Source organism: Impatiens glandulifera, chromosome 1 (genome assembly GCF_907164915.1).
Source record: "Impatiens glandulifera chromosome 1, dImpGla2.1, whole genome shotgun sequence".
In the NCBI taxonomy this organism is placed as follows: Eukaryota; Viridiplantae; Streptophyta; class Magnoliopsida; order Ericales; family Balsaminaceae; genus Impatiens; species Impatiens glandulifera.
The window spans coordinates 18956141-18976662 of record NC_061862.1 but is presented as its reverse complement, the minus strand read 5'-3'; the positions used below and the strand labels follow the sequence as shown (position 1 = coordinate 18976662).

General features: G+C 31.0%; 1 pseudogene; it reads right to left on the bottom strand.

Annotated features, from left to right (window-relative positions):
• Positions 1-12454: 12454 nt before the first annotated feature.
• On the bottom strand, positions 12455-16945 carry LOC124919820 (annotated as a pseudogene).
• Positions 16946-20522: the final 3577 nt, after the last annotated feature.

The window sequence follows — 20522 nt, the reverse complement described above, 5'->3', positions numbered from 1 at the left end:
TCTTATATAGAAATTATGAAATGAATTGGGTATCCTAACGATTTCTTATGTAGAGATTTAATTTGTCAAAATAATGTTGTCATTAATATTTTGAGACATTTTAATTTCTTGAGATTAAATAAGTTGTTTGTATTATAACTTATTCTAATCATGCATTTAAAGAGACGCGACTATGGAAATTAGTCTCGGTGAGAATAATCTACTCAAATTTATTTTGAGCATGCATAGTCGTTTCACGTCGATTATTGTTCAAAACATGGCAATGTAAGTGCTTCGATTAAGATATGAAATATATTTGTAGTTATATTTAATTTGATTATGTGCTAATTGATTATTAATATAAATCATGCATATTAGCTAATAATATGATGGTTCATGTTATTCATAATAAGTATGATTATCTAGAAATTTATATATATATATAAATTAAGATTTATTTTTATCTATTTTTATTTTAATAGATAATTTTGAAATTTGTCACAAATCATGTGTTCTTTGATTGACAAAGATTTTTTATAGAATGTTAAAGGTCATCTAATTAATTAAAAAACGAATAATTGATGACATGAATATTTATTTATATAATTAGTTAGTTTTATATTTGATTAAAAATAAATAATCAACATTCTAATTAATTATCATATATTTTTTAAACGATATTTTTAATGATAAATGAAGTTGTATATATATTTGTTTAATAATATATATGACATATTATTTATCTGATTACGTTTCTATGTTATTGACTATATATATTGTAGTTGTTTTGTCATCGTGGTGACTAAAATGAAAGAAGCAATAATATATAATATCATATATATAGATATATTAATTTTGGTTTAATATAAGATATTTGATATACATTGTCCAATTGCATCATTAAGACTTACTTAATTTGATAGTTTTGAAATCAAATAATTACAAGCAAAGTCTTGTTTGATTTGAGAATAATGTGGCAAACGTGTCGATATTACGGGATGCAAACGTGCAACCAGAAATAAATGTTTAAGCAACTTCGGTCAAAGGTGCTTGAAACATTATGATTTCTTTTGTAGAAATCATGTGATATGGTGAATATTTATTTGATTAAATATTCTAATTTCTTTTATAGAAATTAAGTGTTGAAATAAATATTTTAATTGATTAAATATTTTTAATTTCTTATGTAGAGATTATGTGAAGAATGATTTATATATGAGTAAACATTCTAATCTCTTGTATAGAAATTATATTTTATTCAATTAAATATTTATGATATAGTTATCTTATTTATTGTATGATAAGTATAACAAAAGAAATCTGTAAAAAAACTGTGTGAAAATTTCTTGATTAGAAAATCATTGATTTAAATCATACAAATGTGTGTGATTTAAAAAGGATACCAACACGAATGTGGGGGCAAATATTTTTATTGATTATAACACAAAAATAATTGTGTATATTATGATAAATAAAAAGATAATTTATTGTTAGAGAAATATGTTCTCTATAAAAGATAAAGTTGCGCAACTTTACAAAAAGAAAGAAAATAACAAGAAAATGTCATGTTTATATTTGCTGAGTTGGTGCTCAAATCGATATTTAAAATTTGAGGATTTTGAAATCAAGAAACGTGTCATATTTTGACATTACTTTCATAATTTTTTTTGAAGAATCAATGTCTTCAAAAAGATTTATGAAATAAATGAAAAGGAATGTTTATAAAGTTTTGATATGACTTATAATAAATTTTATAATAATGATATGAAAATTTGATCATACTTTTATTAGAAAGTGGATGTGACAATTATATATATCATGAAGACAATGAAAATTGTTTCATTACGTGTCTTTTTTACATTATTTTATCATTTAAAATTACGATAAAAATGATTAAATCCATTAAGGATGTGAATTGCACTACACGAAATATCATATTGTTATCAAATAATATATTGATATTATTAATTAAAATACTGTACGTCTACAAGTGAATATGTTTACATTGGAAAGTACAATCTACGTATGGAAATCTTCTAAAAAAATTATGATGGATAGATTAAACGTTATAATCTATGTTTCTGACTTATGTCGAAAAATAAAATATTTTTATGCAAAATATATAATTGTTTACACGAAGGAAGAATAGTTCAAAGACATTTTGTCTACTAGTTAGCCAAGTAAACAATATTTTCATAAAAATGTTTAAATGGTAAGCATGTACGAATGACTATGCTTCTTATTAGAAGATATTCCAAGATTATTAGAAATTTCTAATTATTGTAATAATAATTTGAAATTAGATAAACTTAAAGTCAATGACAAGTTTAGACATACACGTCTTAGACATAATGTCATTAGACTATACTCTCTAATGGAGTTATCAAATTTGACTATGTAAGTCAAAGATAACTTTGTGGATCCACTAATAAAATTATTGAATAGAGAGATAGTTTGAAGTCTTATGAGACATCAGCCTACTATAAGTTGGTATGAAGGAAAACTCAACCTATGCAGACTGGAGATCCCAAGAACTAGGTTCAATGGGACAACCTAATTGTACTAACTTGGAAAGTTATTGTTGAGGATTAATCCTATAACGAAACAATATATATTTTGACGAGAATAAGCATATCGCTTTTAATGATTCTTTGTGAGAAAAGAGATCACCTATGTGAGGGAGAAGTGGGACCGTTTTGAAAGAATTACACGGCTCAATTCTAGATTCTCTCATAGAACCAGACACGTGTTCCTGGCCAAAATGGACACAACCATGAGAGCTTGACATGTATTAGGGAGAATTATATGTGAAAGTGTGTAATCGTTTACACAAATGGCGAAATAGTTCAAGGACATTGTAACCTTCATGATATTATTGCTATCAATTTATTGCTATCAATTTATTAGCAAGAAAATCATGTAACGTGTATTTTCTATCGAAGAGAAAATACAAAGGGCAATGAAGAGGAAATCAAGGTCAGCCATTGGATCAAAGATTAATGGTTGATTTTATTTTTATGAAAATTTAACTTTTCAACAATATAAAACCCCTCATCTCTAATCTCAAACACTACATTATCTTATATTTTTTCTCACACTAGAATTCTAAAATTCTTCTTCTTGTTTTGTGAGTGTTCTTCGAGTTCTTTGTTCGATATTTCCGTTGAAACCCGGTGGTAGTTCAGGTACGCTGATCAAGTTCGACGAGTAGTGATTTCAGTGCAGAATCACTACAAGATTCGTTGTACCCTGGGAGACAGCCATCTGCGATAAGTTTCAGCACAAACGGGAGACGATGGAACTGTTTTAAGGGAAATGTGCTAAGCACATGCCTCGAATCAACAATTTATTCGGTGATATTGTTCTTCATATATTTTATTTATTTCATCTATTTGTAACATTATTTTATATATATTTCTGTAATTTAGTTCAAGACAAAATATCTAACAATCTTAAAACAGTTTTCATGTGCTAAGGTATAAATGCTTTTACATGAACATATAAATGGTTTTACATAAATGTGTTAATGGTTTTACATGAACATTTATATATATTTAATATATAATTATATAAAATATAAAATAATTTAAATAATTTTTTTTAAATATCTTACAAATAAATTTAAAAATATTTTGTTTTACAAATTTATTTAAATATATTAAAAAAAAATTTGAACATATTGTTATATATATATATATATATTTAATATATAATCATATAAAATAATTAAAATAAATTAATTTAAATATCTTACAAATGTAAATATCAAGTGAAGTTTGCTTCACTTCTATCAGCGCTGTAAATATTGAGTGAAGCAAGCTTCACCTAGTAGTGCTTGTTTCACTCATTTGAGCGCGGTAAATACCCAGATGAAGCTAGTTTCACCTGGTAGTGCTTTTTTTTTTTCAGACTTACATTAAGACATAAATGTTTTTACATTAACGTATAAATGTTTTTACATAAATGTGTCAGTGGTTTTACATGAACATTTACATATATTTAATATATAATTATATAAAATATTAAATAATTTAAATATTTTTTTTTTAAAATATCTTACAAATAAATTTTAAAATAACTTTTTTACAAATTTTTTTAAATATATTACAAAAAAACTTTGAACATGTTTTATATATATATATATATATATATTTAATATATAATCATATAAAATAATTAAAGTAAATTCATTTAAATATCTTACAAATTTAATATCAAGTGAAGTTTGCTTCAATTCTATCCGCGCTGTAAATATTGAGTGAAGCAATCTTCACATGGTAGTGCTTGTTTCACTCATTTGAGAGCTGTAAATCCCCAAGTGAAGTTTGCTTCACCTGGTAGTGCTTGTTTTTTTATTCGTTTGCAGACTTACTTGAAGGCATAAATGCTTTTACATTAACGTATAAATATTTTTACATAAATGTGTTAGTGGTTTTACATAAACATTTATATATATTTAATATATAATTAAATAAAATATAAAATAATTTAAATATTTTTAAAAAAAATTCTTACCAATAAATTTTAAAATATTTTGTTTTACAAATTTATTTAAATATATTACAAAAAAATTTGAACATTTTGTTTATATATATATATATATATAATATAATCATATAAAATAATTAAAGCAAATTCATTTAAAAATCTTACAAATTTAATACCTAGTGTTTAAATATTGAGTGAAGCAAGTTTCACCTAGTAGTGTTTGTTTCACTCATTTGAGCGTTGTAAATACCCAGGTGAAACAAACTTCACCTGATAGCGCTTGTTTTTTTTATTCTTTTGCAGACTTACATGAAGGCATAAATGCTTTTACATGAACATTTAAATGTTTTTACATAAATGTGTTAATGGTTTTACATGAACATTTATATATATTTAATATATAATTATATAAAATAATTTAAATAATTTTTTTTAAATATCTTAAAAATAAATTTAAAAATATTTTGTTTTACAAATTTATTTAAATATATTAAATTTTTTTTTGAACTGTTATATATATATATATATATATATATATTTAATATATAATCATATAAAATAATTAAAATAAATTAATTTAAATATCTTACAAATGTAAATTTCAAGTGAAGTTTGCTTCACTCCTATCAGCGCTGTAAATATTGAGTGAAGCAAGCTTCACCTGGTAGTGCTTGTTTCACTCATTTGAGCGCTGTAAATACCCAGGTGAAGCTAGCTTCACCTGATATCGCTTGTGTTTTTTTTTTTTTTTTTTTTTTTTTTCAGACTTACATGAAGGCATAAATGTTTTTACATTAACGTATAAATGTTTTTACATAAATGTGTTAGTGGTTTTACATGAACATTTACATATATTTAATATATAATTATATAAAATATAAAATAATTTAAATATTATTTTTAAAAATATCTTATAAATAAATTTTATAATATTTTATTTTACAAATTTATTTAAATATATTAAAAAAAAATTTGAACATGTTGTTTTATATATATATATTTAATATATAATCATATAAAATAATTAAAGTAATTTCATTTAAATATCTTACAAATTTAATATCAAGTGAAGGTTGCTTTACTTCTATCAGCGCTGTAAAAATTGTGTGAAGCAATCTTCACCTGGTAGTGTTTGTTTCACTCATTTGAGTGCTGTAAATCCCCAGGTGAAGTTTGCTTCACCTGGTAGTGCTTGTTTTTTTTTGTTTTTTTGCAGACTTACATGAAGGTATAAATGCTCTTACATGAACATATAAATGTTTTTACTAGGGGTGTTCATCGGTTCGGTTTTCGGGTTATTCGAGTTTTCGGTTCGGGTTCTTCGAATTTTTATTTTTTTTAAGCAAATTCGAAAACCGAACTGATTTGAATAAATTCGAATTCGGTTTATTCGAATTCGATGAATTCGAATTCGGTTCGAATTCGGTCGGATATTCGGTTTAGACCAAATATAGAACATCACCTACCCATAAGATAATTTTTTTTAAAAGAGTTAACAAAATAAATAATTTGTTAAAGAGATCTTATATACTTAAATTATAAAAAAAAATATAAATCACGCAAACTTAGTGACTAACGCTAATATATATTCGATAATTAAACGACGAAAATAAAACAGTGTCGACGACGACAATAAATGGCGGTCGAGAGGTGTGGACAACTAGAGAAAGGGGAAAATGAAATAGGGATTATGGATTTAATGTAGGGATCTAATAGGAGGCCCATGATAATTTAATATATAATATGTAATAAGTTATATATTATATAATAAAAATAAATAATAAAAATGAATTCGGTTTTCGGTTTAATTTTCGAGTTAAAACCTAAACTCGAAAACCAAACCGAAAACCGTATTTGAATTCGAATCGGTTTAAAATTCGATTCGAAAACCGAAAATGTAATTCGAATTCGGTTTATTCGAATTCGGTGAATTCGAATTCGGTCGGATATTCAGTTCAGACCAAATATTGAACACCCCTAGTTTTTACATAAATGTGTTAATGATTTTACATGAACATTTATATATATTTAATATATAATTATATAAAATATAAAATAATTTAAATAATTTTTTTTAAATATCTTACAAATAAATTTAAAAATATTTTTTTTAACAAATTTATTTAAATATATTTTGTTTTACAAATTTATTTAAATATATTACAATATTTTTAACATGTTGTTATATATATATTTAATATATAATTATATAAAATAATTAAAATAAATTAATTTAAATATCTTACAAATGTAAATATCAAGTGAAGTTTGCTTCACTTCTTTCAGCGCTGTAAATATTGAGTGAAGCAAGCTTCACTTGGTAGTGCTTGTTTCACTCATTTGAGTGTTGTAAATACTCAGGTGAAACAAGCTTCACCTGATAGCGCTTATTTTTTTTGTTTTTTTATAGATTTACATGAAGGCATAAATGTTTTTACATGAACGTATAAATGTTTTTACATAAATGTGTTAATGGTTTTACATGAACATTTATATATATTTAATATATAATTATATAAAATATAAAATATTTTAAATATTTTTTTTTTAAATATCTTAAAAATAAATTTTAAAATATTTTAATTTATTTAAATATATTACAAAAAAAAATAGTTTTGTTTTACAAATTTATTTAAATATATTTACAAAATTATTTAAATATCTTTCAAAAATAATTAAAAATATGTTTTTATATGTATATATTTAATATATAGTTATATAATTATATAAAATTTTAAATAATTTGTCAAAATATATTTCAATACATTATAAAAAATTTGTGCATATTAAATATTTAAATATATATACATTATGAAATAATTTGTACAAATTCATTTGAATATATCACAATTATAACATATAATTATAATCATTCATAAAAATTAATTTAAATATCTTAAATCACATAATTTATGATTATTATTTTAAACTAATCTTAAAATAAAATTATATTAATTCATAATTATTATTTTATATATATTAGAAATAAAATTATATGAATTATTATTTAATCATTTAAATACATCACAAATAAATTTATAAACAATTTTTAAATCAGAGTCAATTTAAGTTTGCTTCACTCAACAGTGAATATATATCAATCAATTTTACATGGACAACCTCATGTAAAACAGTGTAGACTGTCTCTTCAATAGTCAAGTAAAACAGAGTGAAGCGAAGGAAGCTTCACTCATTTACATTTCTGCTGAACCCGGAATAAAATACGGGTTCTGGGTTCTCTCTCTTCCTTTCAACCCAGTTTTAATTTATTAATATAATAATAATGATGAGTTTTGATTGGTCCGCAACAGAGGTGTGAGTTTAAGCATTGATTGTGAGAAAATATAAAGTTGTAGGCCTTTATTGATGTTAGTGTATATAATATAATAATATATTATATTGATATATTATTATATTATACAATATAATATATTATATTATTATATTGTCTTTTATACCATTAGGGTATATTTAATTATTAATGGGTTTGGGCCTATATGTATAAATAACTTAGGGTTCTAGGCTAATTACTCCTATATAAGGATGGTTTGTAAAGGTTGAATATACAACACTCAAGTTTTTTCAAGACTTTTTCTTCTTTAGCAAATATCTATTTTCCAGAGTTTCATATCTTCATAGTTGTTCTTAGAAAGATCCAATAGTCAAAGCCAACATTTGGTATCAGAGCTAGATTGAAGAACATGTCGTCGACAAGATCAACCAAAGATGCGGCGGCAATGAAGATTGGAAGAGAAGGGAATGTGACGCTCTCATATCCGTTACTCACGAAGAGTAACTACTCGGTTTGGGCATTGAAGATGCGGGTAAACTTACAAGCACAAGGAGTGTGGGAAGCCGTGATGCTCGAAGATGTCGACGAACGGATGGATAGAATGGCTCTCGCCGCCATCTATCAAGCACTCCCCGAGGACGTCCTTCTCATGGTGGCTGAGAAGGATTCCGCCAAGCTAGCGTGGGAGACGCTAAAGACAATGCATGTTGGAGTGGAGAGAGTCAAGGAGGCAAAAGTGCAAACCTTGAAGACACAATTTGAGGTGATTCGTATGAAGAATGGGGAATCGGTGGATGATTTCGCCATGAAATTGACATCCATTGTGACTGGTATCCGCTCGTTAGGAGAGAAGGTGGAGGAGATCTCCGTCGTCAAGAAGTTCCTTAGAGCCTTACCACAAACATACATGCAGATTGTTACAGCGATCGAGCAATTTGGTGACCTCAAGAATATGACCGTCGAAGAGATCGTCGGTCGTCTCAAAGTCCACGAGGAGAGACTTCGCGGATACGGAGACCAAGAGGAGAAGCATCTATTGCTCACGCATGATGAATGGATGTCACGAATGAAGAAAAACGGAGAAGCCGATTTTTCTTCTGGATCATCGAGTCGTAGCGGCAACGGTGGAGATAACCGAGGTCGTGGCAAAGGGCAAGGGCAAGGTCAAGGGCGAGGTTGTGCAGAAAGCTCACCTCGACAAGAAGGTACCAAGCCCCGCAAAGACAAGAGCACAGTGAAGTGTTACGCTTGTCAAAAGTATGGGCACTACGCGTCTAAGTGTCCTAACAATAGGTCTGACGGTGAGGCAAACATCACTAGCTTCTATGATGAGGAGCCAGCATTAATGTTTGCTGAGCTAGTGACGAAAGCTTTGCCCAAAGAAGATGATGCAAACCTCGCTAGCTTCTATGAAGAGGAGCCAGTATTAATGTTTGCTGAGGGAGACGAGAAGACAAACCTTGAAGAGTTCATGCAAGAACCGTCCAAGGAGGAACCAGATGTGGTGTTGTTCAGTGAAGAGAAAGTCATGGAGAAACTCCTCGTAAGTGGCGATGAGTGTAATCACACTAATGTGTGGTACCTTGACAATGGAGCAAACAACCATATGAAGGGCCATCGAGAGAAGCTCAATGAGCTCGACGAGAAAATTACTAGAAATATGAAGTTCGAAGACGGAAGCGAGGCGCACAAGTTTCCTAATTCATCTTACAGGGAAATCTATGTGAGCAGAGACGCTATATTCGAGGAGGAGAAAAAGTGGGAGTGGTGCAACGACAACAACAAGCTCGTACAAAATTCAAAGGAGTTTGGAATCCTACGAGATGTCTACGCGGAGGCACCACTAGTAGAGATGGATCCTGATGAATTGTTGTTGCTCACCACCGATGAGCCAACAACATATCACGAGGCATTAGTCGAAGAGTCGTGGAATGAAGCCATGAACAAAGAGCTCGAGTCTATCAGGAAGAATAATAAGACATGGGAGCTCACCGACTTACCACCCAATCACAAGACCATCGAGTTAAAGTGGTTTTTCAAGTTTAAAAGAGACAGTGAATGCAACATCCTCAAGCACCAAGAGAGATTGGTAGAAAAAGGCTATGTGCATAAGCAAGGTAATGATTTTGAGGAGAACTTTGCACCGGTGGCGAAACATTACAATGTCAGGTTAATTCTTGGTATCGAGGTGGACCAGAAGAAAGATAGCATTAAGGTAAAGCAGGAAGCTTATGCGAAGAAGATGTTGAAACAGTTTGTAATGGAGGATTATAACTCGAGCAAGTATCCTATGGAAGCAAAGTTGCAGCTCGGAAAGGATGTGGAAGGAAGCTTAGTGGATCCGAAGGAGTATTGGCGTATCATCGGGTGTCTCAGGTACTTGACACACACTCGACCGGATATCTCTTATGTAGTTGACATAGCGAGTCGATACATGGAGAAGTCTGCCACTCTACACCAACAGGCAGTAAAAGACATTCTTCGTTACGTGAAGGGAACGATGAATTATGGGATTCAGTTAAGAAGAGGACGAGAAGTTGAAGAACTCGTTGGTTTTACTGACAGTGACCTATCCGGTGACACAAATGACAGAAAAAGTACTGGAGGGATGGTGTTTTATCTCAACGGGAATCTGATCACGTGGCAATCTCAGAAACAACGAACTGTTGTTTTATCTTCATGTGAGGCGGAGTTTATGGAAGCTACTGCAGCGTCGTGCCAAAGACTTTGGCTAAGAAACTTATTGAGCGAGGTGCTCGGATGCGAGATGAGGCCGGTAACCCTCTATGTCGACAACAAGTCTGCAATAGAATTAATGAAGAACTCGGTGTTTCATGGACGCAGAAAACACATCGACATTCGGTTCCACTTCATCCGTGAATGCATCAAGAATCAACAGGTCGTTGTAGAGTTTGTAGGCACTAGAGAGCAGCGTGCAGACATTCTCACTAAGGCACTAGCAAGAGTCAAATTTGCAGAGATGCGAGAGATGCTCGGCGTGAAGTATCTCGAACCAAATCAAGCTTATGGGGGAGATTGTGAGTTTAAGCATTGATTGTGAGAAAATATAAAGTTGTAGGCCTTTATTGATGTTAGTGTATATAATATAATAATATATTATATTGATATATTATTATATTATACAATATAATATATTATATTATTATATTGTCTTTTATACCATTAGGGTATATTTAATTATTAATGGGTTTGGGTCTATATGTATAAATAACTTAGGGTTCTAGGCTAATTATTCCTATATAAGGATGGTTTGTAAAGGTTGAATATACAACACTCAAGTTTTTTCAAGACTTTTTCTTCTTTAGCAAATATCTATTTTCCAGAGTTTCATATCTTCATAGTTGTTATTAGAAAGATCCAATAGTCAAAGCCAACAAGAGGAACACCCTATTCGGTAGCAAAAGATCTGATCTGCTTGTTAAATGTTCCTAGATAGACTTCTTTATTGTTTGTATGACTTTGATCTTAGTTTTATGGAATAGTTTATTTTGAGCATAATTCAATTGGAGTTTTATCTTCAGATAGGCTAATCTTCAAAAAAAAAAAATTTATTAAAAGAAATGCAATAAAATTGCCTAAACTATTGCCCACTTAAGTAAAGAATTATCTTAAACCGATTAAAAAATTTCTTGTATTTTTTATTCCAAAATAAATGTAATATAATATTATAATAAAAAAAAAAAGTATCATCCATGAATATAGATTTACAAATATCACTACTAAGTGAGCAATAAAAATTACAAGTTCAAAACGAAAGATTCTCCAATTTTTTAGGTTTTTTCTTGTAAAATAATTTAATTACTTTCAATTCAAACAAAATCAATATGGTTTACACAGCACTAACTAGCTCTACGTTAAATACTACACAGCACTAACTAGCTCTACGTTAAATACTAGTCACTGTTTGTTCTGTTCCATCGACTATGCGAGGTTTTGGCCGAACTTTGACCTCGCTCTTTTTATTCTTTCAATTTTTTACGAATTTCCAAACTAATGTTTCGAACTCAACCTTTGATATAAAGAAAGACTGAAAAAGTAAGATCTAAGTATATAATTATTATCAATTTTAACCCCATTAGCCAAAACAGTGGCTATGGACACACTAACAAAGCAACATAAACATATATAACAGAGAAAACAATAAAATAAAAGAATTTTATTGAAACATGTTTTATTGAAATGAATTTAGTGATAATAATAGAAGTACATAATCTTATTTATAGAACTATAGGGTAAGAATTAAAATAGAAATAGAATAATGACAATTAATTAAAGTTTATTATTATGAGAGTCTTGAAATTTTTTTATCGGAATTTTGATTTCCGGCTTTGATTTCGTCTCGGATTGTTGCGGGCCAGCAACAACTTTACATTTTTAACAAAAGTAAATATGATGTTTGCCTTCAATGGCTTCCTTCAATTTGGTACCCTGCAATATATCAAGTTCCAGTAGATCAAACCTCTTCCCTTAACTAGACATGTTCACAGTTTCAAAAAAAGAAAGAAAAAGAAAACTAGAACTTCTCTATAGGTTATTGAAAGTAGATCAATATGAGCTTTTAGAAAAGTTATCAAATCGTCAACTAAAAAAAGGCTGGTAATGAACTTACCTGGAATCTAGCACACTCCCGAACAGTAAATAAGATCCTATCTTTGTTTGGGTGGGTCAGTGATAAGATTGGAATATTTTCATCCCAATCCAATCTTCCAAACAGACATTTCCACTGTTTTTTGGAGTGTTTGAAAGACACCAGATTATCAAATCCACAGTTTTTCATTGCTCAATCAGACATGTAAGAAGGTGATGTTATTTGCATGTGCTTCATTATTTTGTGCTATTTTATTATCAATGTGAAAGAAATGATAAAATCAGACCGAAAAGGAAGAAGATAAAATCCACAAATGCCTCGAATAATAAATAGTACTTTTCATAAATAAGATTTATTTGCTTCAAGGGCTTCCTTGAGTTTTGTCCCGAGAGCAAATGCCAGTGGTGGAGGGACAGCATTTCCAATTTGACGGTGTTTGTGCTGAATATTCCCAAAAAGCTTGTAGTTATCTGAAAAGCCCTGCGACGTAAATATAAACATATATATATATAGTCATGACATTATTTTTCATAAATTAATCAAAATAAAAACCTCAAAGGAGCTCATATCAACTTTGAGCTCGACTCTCTTAAGAAATGCAGCATGTGCATGAACTGTTATTGTTTTAGATTACATATTAATGTTTATTTAGAAAAGAAAAACTCATTCATTTTCAACGAAAGTACTAGTCCCCAAAATAAAACATAACTAGAACTTCTCCATAGGTTAATAGTGATTCAATCAATAAGTTTTTCAAAAAGCTATATGCACATAGAATTAGCCCAAAGAAAGGAATCTAAGAATTTCGTTGGGAAAATAAGAAGAAAAAAGGAGGGTAATGAACTTACTTGTGATCTAGCACACTCGCGAACAGTAATAATCCTATCCTGGTTTGGATGGAAGCACATCCCAACCTTGCCCGCAGGTTGTGGGTTTGTGATAGAGGTTGGAAAATTTCCTTCCCAATCCATCCTTCCATACAGACCTTTCCACTGGTTATTCCTTTTTGAAGAGTTTTGCAGGAACCCGGGTATCAAATCCTCATATTGTCCTTCGCTCAAATGGACCTGTAAGGAGAAGATGTTATTTGATTGTTCTCCATTACTTAGTGTCATTTATGCTCAATGAGACAAAAAATAATGCAACTATTAGTAGTTACCTTCTCATTTGGAAGATCACGCCAATCAGCACCTGGACGAATAGGAATTCTTTTACATCTGATTAGATTAATCTCATTCATTTCTTTAGATATGTGATCTGTTAAAACTTCCATATTGTCTCTTATTATCTTCTGAAACCAGGATATTGGGTCCACTCCATACTGCAGAAGCAAAAAAGAAGAAGTTGTTATTGTTTAATGTTTGTGATGTCAATCAGTCTTATTGAACCAAAGACAGAACACATACTTTCATGGATGTTACTGAAGCCCCACTGTTAACAGCAGGAAGATCGCCTATGGTATCTCGAACAGTGATTGAACGAAGTGGAGCACCTGATGAGGTACTTCTAACAGCAACGTGAATGAACAGTTCTGTTTAAGTTGATCTTAAGATTTGGAGTGGCAAATACATGAACTGGTTCAGGCCAATCAGGTAGCTTCTCATCAGGTGCGGCTGCCCATATAAATGTCCGCTTCCTCGATTGCGATATACCATAAGCCCCAGCTTCCAAAACGCCAAATCTCACCTGCAAATTAAAAAATATATATACGTCAATATAAATGTCTGCATTTCTTTTATGGAAAAGGATTACAAAATTTCATAATTTCATAATTACATGAAAGTAGCCATGAAAACAACCTAACAAAAACAATACAAGTCTTGATATTTAGAAGGAAATAATTTCTTTACATTTTAATTTCAGGAAATTAAGAATAAAGAAAAAGGCATCCATAAAAGAAACTGACTGTTGAAAATATGATTTACCTGATAACCCATCTCGATAAGTGATGCTAGGGTTAAGCGAAATGTCTGTCCTTTATTGAATGAAACAAAGTTCATCACATTCTCTAAAAGGAAATACTTGGGCCGGTAGTAATCCGCAAAAGATAAGAATGCTAAGATCATTTCACACTGAAGCTCACTCCAGGAGCTCTGATTAAATCTATTCATCAAAGAAAAACCCTGCAAATAGGTATACAAAACAATCTAAATACATGCGTCCTACAACACATTTTTTCATGATCCCAACTTTGATGAATTTTTTTTCAGTGTGCAAATAGTATTAAGAAAACAATGAATTATACATTCAAGAATTCTTAAATACACGTATCAATAATCGGAATAATAAAGGATTGGGTTCAAAGATGAAAAAGGTCCTTAAAAGGTTGAAATATACATGAACTATTATTAACAAGGTCATTTAATTCAAAACACTAAATGTGCATGGGTCATTTCTGTTTCTTCAATGTTTGTTTAGTCAAAACATAAATGCATGAACCTTATGTCCTTTTATTTTTCTTCACTTTCTGCTTTGAAAAGTTGTTAACATGCAAGGAAAAACAAAAAGTCAAACATTCACGAAGAATCTAATCATTTACCTTTGAAATGTGAAAATATATATTAATAGAGTTGCCATGAATGAGACTTTAAATAATACAAACACCATACATACCAAATTGTTAACGTTGAATTGGTAACAATTATAGTATACCTGACATGGAGGTCCTCCATTTATGAAGTCAACTTGTCCCGGCATAGGCAATTTATTCATCAGCTTCTTATCAAGATTTTTGGCCAATTCTGTAGCCTCAGAAGTTGAAATGCAGTCATGGGAATCCCCACATGCATCCATGATTGCCCTAAATATCATCCACAAATAGTCAATTATTGAGGACATAAAGAGTTGCAACAATTCTAAAAACGGATAATAAATTATCTCGTCAGAAATAGAAAATGAAAATATATATATATATATACAAGGCAAGCAAAAGAATAGTGACATTACTTCGTACCTTAGATGATTTTGTCTGAAAGCTTTCCCGGCAGCTTTCTCATACTCAATGGCCCACTTGGTTTCACAAATACAAGTGATGCCAATTTTACTAGAATCTATATAAGCTAATAATCATCAATTTTATCAGTACAGAAAGTACTTGCCTGATTGTCTTAGCCCTTCCGATAAACCACCACAACTAGCAAAAATATCGAGGGTTGATAAGGGAGTAATGAGATTATCCTTCCTTTTGTTTTTGTTTCCTATTGCATCTATACCTTTTGAGAAACTTTCTTTCATATGAGTTGGCAACTGTAGAAAAATAGCAAACTTAAATGAGAAGTGGACATTCCTCATATATATTGTAAAAAATATTTAATTACCTGGTCGATTTTGCCACTTTTATGATCAAAAAAACAATCGCAGTAGAAGATATGATCGAAAACTCCCAAAGGCTGCACATGTGAAACATCTTGTTTTCTCCTTATTTCACATTTACCCTTAATTGCTGTTATAGGAAGACTCACTATTTCTCCACTGTAGTATACCTACATAATTATCAAAGAAGAGTCAAAAACACATACAAGATAATATAAAGGAAAATATCCATATTTACAATTATATTTATTTTTAATGAAATAAATAATCACGTGACATTAAAATTACCTCTCGAATATTGGATCGATATGCTATATCAGCAGAAATGTCCTCTGATCTGAAAAATCTTCGAATTTTAACCCTAAGGGATTTATGATCCACTTTTCTAGTATTATTTATGACTACGATTTCCACTAGTTGACCAACGACGTAAGCTTTCAATCCCACGTTTCTTCCTCCCTTGAAAATTTCACACTTTTTTTTGTTAACCTCAAAATAAGAAGGACCCAAATATAAAATATTGAGGTAATACTCATCTCCCATAAATGTGAAACCAGTTGAAGTAGGAACTATCTTAAACATCTCTTTCTCCCTTAGAATTCTATTTTTTTCACAAGAATGGCACATCCCAGTACCAAGGCCTATGGTATCTTTCTGAAAAAAGAAGAAACCACCCTCATCAGGGCAATATAGGAATTTGCAGAAATATTCAACGGACAAACCTTTGTTTTTTCTATCTTCAGCTTTATCCCTGTCTAATTTATCCCAGATAGAATTTTCCTTCCTATGCTGATAATCCCATGACATTGAGCGGATCTCCACAACTAAGTTTTGCACAATATCACTTAGATCAAATACCAAACAATTATTTGTCAAAAATACTTCCCTTTCATTGGCAGTATCCCCGAGAACGGTCTGAAACCCTTTTACCATCAATCTACCATGAACCATCTTTCTTGCATTTGAATTCTCAAAAAATATTCAATTAGACAAATAGAAGGTTCCACCAACTTATTTGACTCAACAAGCACGGAACAACCTATCGACACAACACTTGCACGAACTATCGCTTTCTTATAAATAACATTACCGTCATTCATTCCAACTGCCTCTCCATCCCATCTAATTTCTCCGTTCGAAGTGTGTGAAGTCAACTGATCCGGCTTTTCACAATGGCAGATGGTTAGGATTTTAATTTCTTCTTCGAGCTCTTGTTTATCGTCGTCTGGTTGCATCTCGTCAGCTTCACGTTCCCTCTCGTCCATCTCAGAATCGGCCAAGCTTCATGCTCTAAAGATTCTATGGACCAGTTTTGTTATAGTGGCTGGCATAGCCATTTTTTTCGACTTTGTTGAAGTCAGCATTAGTGCACTTGGATTCAGATTCCATTTTTCTTCAATAGCCACTTGGTATGATGTCTTTGTTCCATTTCTTCGTTAAGACCTTTCGCGAAAGAAGATCTTTGTATGGATTAATCCGGGAACTCAACAAATTGTTGCAAGATAATTTGTCCATGAACTATTACATACCTCTCCACTGTTTTTGGATCAGATGAAATGTAAGCTGGATGATTCTTCTCAAATTCAGCCACTTTCTTAATGACTTTAGAGAAAGAAAGACGCGAAACTCTGGGTTGTTCCTTTAGCATGGTGATGATGCCAATAGCAAGCCTTGAAGGGGAGAAGAGAAAAATCAAACACATTAAATAATAAAATATGATAAATAAACTTTATTGCACGTCAGAATTGTCTTCTCCATCAAGGAGATCCTCACTTCCATCATCATCTTTCATTCTACCCGATCCAAAAATTACTACATCCATATTTGCACAAGATCTCATTGGTAGGAGCTCCAAGCTAATGAGGCGAGAATCCGAATTATTGAGAGACCAATTGTGCAAGATTGCTTTAGGAAGTTCATTCGAGCTACTTGTCTTGTAACACTCATCAAATTTGTTGAGATGTATGCTTTGTCTAGCACCAGCGAGACTATCAATGATAACTTTTATTTTCTGCAGATATTAGGGGTCATTGGGGATGAGCCCTTATTTACGGTTTGGAGCTGGAAACGAAGCTGCATCAGACGAGCTTGATAAATGAGAATGTGTGTTCTAAAAGAGATTACAGGACGTGGTGCATGCAGGATTTGTCAACCACTTGAGTTAGGATGAGTTATGAAAGGGTTTAGAGAAACCAGAAAATGATCACAAAATAAAGTGAAAATGTATAAATATGCACAGATTAAAGTTACATAGTTCTGTTCCATGTATCTCACTTTTTTTTGGTTTGACACGTGTAATAAGCTCTACAGTTCTTTTCTTTCTTTCTTGAGATTCATTTTTTATCTTTTCAGGAGTAAACTAGCACAACATTACATATCACAGTCATGAAAGATCTAAGTATTTTAAATAAATAATTAACCATCATATATTTAAATAATATTTACTCACGAATATGAATAAATATATACTTTTAAATGGTCCGGTAAGACTCTATCCATTATTGAACTCTCAAAACATACATACACAGATTTGCTTAGCCAACAATTGCAAATTGAAAACCAAGAGGATCCTATAACTTTTCTTGTGAGAAGGCACAGAGGGAACACGCTACATTGGTAGCAGAGGATCCTGTCCCCTCAGGAAAGGCTTTGGCGGAAATGAATGTTTTAACTTTTCTTATGAATTATTTCAAAATAAATGAATATAAAAATATTGTATTTTGTGAGAAGAGGATCTGAAAAAAAAAATTGTATTATCTTTTTACAAGATTGGGACCTTCTTTGAAAGTTGAAATTTGATCAAATAATCCTAAAATTAGTCCTCATCTCAAAACTAATCCTTACAAAAACATTTTTGCAAATATAATATTTTTTTAAAATTCTGACCATTTTACCCTTACTAATTTTTTTTATTAACATTAGTCGGGAAATTTGATCAAATGACCCCCAAAAGAGGGTTCATCTCAAAACTAACCCTGATAAAATATTTTTTGAAAATATAATCTTTTTTTTTAAAATTTTAACAATTTTACCCTTACTAATTATTATTATCATTCACGTTTACCCTCTTTTCCCTCTCATTTTCACTCCTCTCCTTTCTCTTCTCCAGCCCTACGACCGTTGTCCCATCTCTCCTTCCCCTTCTCATCTCCCCGACTCCCCAAGCAACGCCCTAGGACGACGTGACCCACCTGCAATGTCGGAGGACGAAGTTCCCCGACTCTAACAGCATCGCCGAACCAAAGACGCATGCAACTATAAACCTGACCGACCAGCATCATCGCCATCAAAAAGGGTATGTTAATTTCTTTCATTCCCATTTAGCTGAACAATCAATAGCTGAAATAAAATATGAAATATGTTTGGTATGTTTGCAATGTTGTGTGAAAATGCGCACCACACAAATTGCGCCCCACGCAATTTGCGTTGGCATCCCACGTCCCACGCAATTTGCGTTTGCGTCCCACGCCCCACGCAATTTGCGTTGGCGTCCCACGCCCTACACAATTTGTATTTGCGTCTCACGCCCCACGAAATTTGTGTTTGCGTTCCACGTCCCACGCACCACACCACGATAATATGGTTTTATTTACTACGCTAACATTTCAATTTGTATTAATTACATATCCCAATTTATTTGTTAGTTGTTTTGTCCTCTATGATGGAGAGTGGAAAGTTGATGATGGAGTTAGTTCTTTTGTCTTAAGTTCATGCATAGGTGTGACTCTATCCCTAAATACTACATATGACAAATTAACTAACATTGTCTATGATGCTATTCGTGTGGACAAATTCAGATATGATTTAGTGTTCAAAGTCAAGTATAATTTGGTTTTGAAAACTGCTTCTCCTGTTGTTATCCAATATGATAGAGATGTAATGTTTTATGTAAAAGAAATTTCGACTTCACCCCACCAGCTTCACACTCCTCCGTGTGTGTCTTTAGTAGAGAAATCACTACATTCACACTCAACTCATGAAAAACTCTTTGTTTTGGATCGATTTATTCTTTTATAAATTTATTTGCTTAGATTTCTTTCGAATCTCATGAAACTAAACGAAAAGATCACTCCATTAAAGGTCGTCTCTCTAACGTGAGATGAAGAACCAAATATAGGATTCTAATCAAACGAGACATCTGACCGATTTAAGAGTCGTCGCTTAACTTGTTTTTACAAAATTAGAAAATAATTTTTTTTAGAAATAAGGGTTCGGTGTTTGATGACGCATGAAAAATGGTCTCGGCGATATGGTTCAAAATAATTGGCCTCTTCAAACTTGAAGATTTTTACCCTAGTGTTTGAGTTTAAGACCTATGATTGTTTGTATAAAGTTTGTAGCCTACATCTAAAATGGATTATGCCTATATTGTTCTTAGAAGTGACTATATAATATGTATAATATTAGACAGGCTGAAAATGAAAGCGATAAAAGAAACTTAAATAATGAGAGAATATAAAATAAAGCATAAAATATGAAGTTTCCAAATTATGATTTGATGGGTATGATTTTGTTAAGAAAAATATTATAAGCATGTAAGAATTTTTTCTCATTATTCTTAAGTTATAAAAATCAAATTGTGATATCACAAAATTAATGAAATTTGAGATTTAAACATCTCCTAAAAATTATGAAATTTTTATTTTTGGTTAAGAAAAATATTCTTCAATATTATTTTATTTTTTCAAATTTTTATAAAATGTTTTGAACATTTAAAAGTGGAAACCAAGTCGAAATAATCAAAAATATAAACAAACAAGTCCTTCCAAAGGCTCGGATGAAGGTTGCGCGCGGCTTAGGCTCGGGACTCGGGAGACTGGCCTCGAGAGTAGATCCTCAGCT